Consider the following 4,243-nt stretch of genomic DNA (forward strand, 5'->3'; position numbering starts at 1 on the left):
AAAGGCAGCAAGAGGGGACAGCAGCCCCCCTGGCTCTCCAGGGACCTAGCAGACCTCCTGAGGCTAAAAAGAAAGGCCTACAAAGGATGGAGGATGGGAGTCACCTCCAAGGAGGATTATTCTGCACTGGTCCGGTCCTGTAGGGAGCAGACCAGGAAAGCCAAGGCTGCAACTGAACTCCAGCTAGCTTTGAGCATCAAAGACAATAAAAAGTCCTTTTTCAGATATGTGGGGAGCCGGAGGAAAAGCAGGGGCAACGTTGGACCCCTGCTGAACCAGATGGGGCAACTGACAACTGACGCCCAGGAAAAAGCCAACCTATTAAATAGGTACTTTGCGTCGGTCTTTCATCAGCCCCATGGGACGCCCATGCCCGCTACAGGGCCGGGAAGTCCGGGTGAGGGTGATCCCCTGCCCTCCATTAATGCTGACTTTGTGAAGGAACATCTTGAGAAGCTGGATACCTTCAAGTCAGCCGGCCCTGACAATCTTCACCCCAGGGTACTCAAGGAGCTGGCGAGCATCATAGCCCAGCCTCTAGCGCGGATCTTTGAAAACTCTTGGCACTCTGGTGTAGTGCCCGAAGACTGGAAGAAGGCCAACGTGGTGCCTATCTTCAGGAAAGGGAGGAAAGTGGATCCGGCTAACTATAGGCCCATCAGCCTGACTTCTATCCCGGGGAAGATCTTAGAAAAGTTTATTAAGGAGGCCATCCTTAATGGACTGGCCGACGCCAACATCTTAAGGGATAGCCAGCACGGGTTTGTTGCGGGTAGGTCTTGCTTGACCAATCTCATTTCCTTCTACGGCCAGGTGACCTATCACCTGGACAAGGGAGATGAGATTGATGTCATATATCTTGACTTCAAAAAAGCCTTCGATCTGGTGTCCCATGATCGTCTCTTGGAGAAACTGGCCAATTGTTGCCTTGGGTCCCCCACGATCCACTGGCTGGAAAATTGGCTCCGGGGTCGGACCCAGAGGGTAGTAATTGATGGAAGTCACTCATCGTGGTGTCCTGTGACCAATGGGGTCCCCCAGGGCTCTGTCCTTGGACCCATACTGTTCAACATCTTCATTAATGATGTGGACACTGGAGTCAGAAGCGGACTGGCCAAGTTCGCCGATGACACCAAACTTTGGGGCAAAGCATCCACACCAGAAGACAGGCGGATGATCCAGGCTGACCTGGACAGGCTCAGCAAGTGGGTGGACGAGAATCTGATGGTGTTCAACGCCGATAAATGCAAGGTTCTCCACCTTGGGAAAAAAAACCCGCAGCATCCTTATAGGCTCGGCAGTGCTATGTTGGTTAGCACTATGGAAGAAAGAGACTTGGGGGTCATCATTGACCACAAGATGAACATGAGCCTGCAGTGCGATGCTGTGGCTAGTAAAGCGGCCAAAACGCTGGCTTGCATCCATAGATGCTTCTCAAGCAAATCCCGGGACGTCATTCTCCCCCTGTACTCGGCCTTAGTGAGGCCGCAGCTGGAGTACTGCGTCCAGTTTTGGGCTCCACAATTCAAAAAGGATGTGGAGAAGCTTGAGAGAGTCCAGAGAAGAGCCACGCGCATGATCAGAGGTCAGGGAAACAGACCCTACGATGACAGGCTGAGAGCCCTGGGGCTCTTTAGCCTGGAAAAGCGCAGGCTCAGGGGTGATCTGATGGCCACCTACAAGTTTATCAGGGGTGACCACCAGTATCTAGGGGAACGTTTGTTCACCAGAGCGCCCCAAGGGATGACGAGGACGAATGGTCACAAACTACTACAAGATCGTTTCAGGCTGGACATAAGGAAGAATTTCTTTACTGTCCGAGCCCCCAAGGTCTGGAACAGCCTGCCACCGGAGGTTGTTCAAGCGCCTTCATTGAACACCTTCAAGATGAAACTGGATGCTTATCTTGCTGGGATCCTATGACCCCAGCTGACGTCCTGCCCTTTGGGCGGGGGGCTGGACTCGATGATCTTCCGAGGGCCCTTCCAGCCCTAATGTCTATGAAATCTATGAAATATCTAGCAAGAATTTGGCTTGGTGCCTTTTGGGACGTCATTGCAGTGAATGAGTAAATGCTTCTAGGGTGTTGCATGCTGGAGAAAGTCTGCAGCAGAAGACAGCCAAGAGGCCATTCTAAATTCTCTTGCTTTTGATTGGGGCTAGGAAGGCCTTTCTGTGCTCAGCTCTGTGCTGGGTGGAGCAAGGCTGTTCTGTTTACCTGGAGGCAGGCTCCACTCTCCAGATGAGTGTTCTCCCATACAGAAAAGATGGCGTGCCTGGAAAACATAAAATACAAGCATCTTATTTGTTCTTCTTTGCTTTTATTATGGACCAGCTATTTCCATGCCACCATTTGAAGGTAAAGCCTGGTTTTCATGCTCACACATATATACACCCAACTATTGCCCAACAAAATGGATTTTCCTGACATTGCGTGTGCTGGCCTTTGCCTGGTCGGAGCTCAGAATCTCTGGGTATGTAGTGGTACCACAAAAAAGTTAGTCTTTAGCTGTTATAGTTGCTGAAATTGAGAAGACAATGTGAACTGAGTGTAGGCCCACTGATGTCTACCTGCACCAACAGGACCTGAGACAGTACCAGAGAGGTATGAACTGACCCTTTCATTTCAGCAGCTGTCAAATCCCAGGGCCCAGCAATAAGTGTATGAACAATATTAACAGTTCTAGAGCTCATTGAAGTATGGCACAAGAGTGGCAGATCATGGTAGGAAGCTATACAACCTGCTCTGAGCAACAGCTTATATTGTCATCTGAGTCAATGACTTTAGGTGATGGGGACAAGGGGGTTGAGGGCAGAATGTGCTAATATGAGGCACTGGGGCGGGTACAGGTAGGATATAAGATTAATTTAGACTTGAGACAACCTAAATGGAACGATTGCTACCAGTCCTCCTGTGTTGTGTCTCTAACAACTTGACCACACAACTGACTACAAGCAAGCAGGAATATTGCATGGTGTGACAGCTTATGGTTTTGTTGTAATATTTCTGGTTTAAATGTGTTCATGATATAATGTTGCATGCCTCAGTTTCCCTAATTATCTTGTATCCAGAAAATAAGTTAACTATTTGGACCCAGAATTGAGGAGATCCACAGAAGTTCCCTACTAGGGGGTAATGGGCCATCAAGCAACAAGGAGCTAATTGGCCTGCATGGTAGTAGGGTAAAAGTGTTGTAGTTCTGATGGTCCAGGAAATGTAGAGGTGAAGATTTTTGTGCTATCTTTGCCTGAACCAACTGTATAGTTGGGAGAGCTGTTGGACAAGCTTTTGGGTATCAGATGACACATCAAGTGGTTTCCAAACAACCCCCTGAAAACACTCCCTGCTGTTTTTGATTCCTGGGATGTCCTTGAGAGGACAGTAGACTTGAGAAAAGGTCCAGAGCTGAAGCATGGGAGAGAGAGAAGTCTGTTTTTCCTGACGGAAATGTTTTGGATTTGAGGGAAGAAGGACTCTGCCTACTGTATTACTTTAGCCCAGTAAATGCTTTGGTTTAAGGATAGGTTGACCATACATCCCAGTTTGGCCGGGTCAATCCTGGATTTCAGAGGCTGGTCCTGGCTGGCTGGTGAAAATTAAAATGAGCATCTCAGGCACAGGGCACAGGGTGGGCAGGCAGAGTGGCAGAAGCTGTGAAATAGGAAGCCCTAGCAAACAGCAAAATTGTTCTAAAATAGGTTAGCTTGATTAGTGGAATGACCATGAAAAGGGTCCCTGTGCAGAAAAGAACAATGGGTCATTAATGGGCCATTGACTCCCTTAGCTGCCAGAGCCACACCTGCTGCCCTACCCCTGTCTGCAGCAGCACCACTTACTCAAGGGAGGAGACAGTGCCATGGATTTCACATGGTCCCTAATTTCACCTTGTCCCATATAGTCACCCTATTTAAGGAGAACTGACTGTTTCACTGCTTGTGACTTTGGTGTGCTCCATCCCCCGGAAGAAGTGAAGCCTCTCTCCAGGAGCTGAACCAGAAGGTAGTTTTGAGGGGAAGGTCACAGACAGCCAAAGGTTTTGTTACCGAAAGGTCAGATCCCGGAGTCTAAGGAGCCAGGGGCTCACTTCTACTCTAGAACAGGGGTGGGCAATTATTTTGGGCAGCAGGCCACTTACTGAGTTTCAGCAAGTCTTAGAGGGCCGCATGACAGGCAGCCCAGGGGCAGATATATATTAATTTTCTAAGTTTTTAGGGGCCCCACAGGCCGGATAGAATGGCCTGG

This window comes from Alligator mississippiensis, chromosome 11, assembly GCF_030867095.1.
Source record: "Alligator mississippiensis isolate rAllMis1 chromosome 11, rAllMis1, whole genome shotgun sequence".
Lineage (NCBI taxonomy): Eukaryota > Metazoa > Chordata > Crocodylia > Alligatoridae > Alligator > Alligator mississippiensis.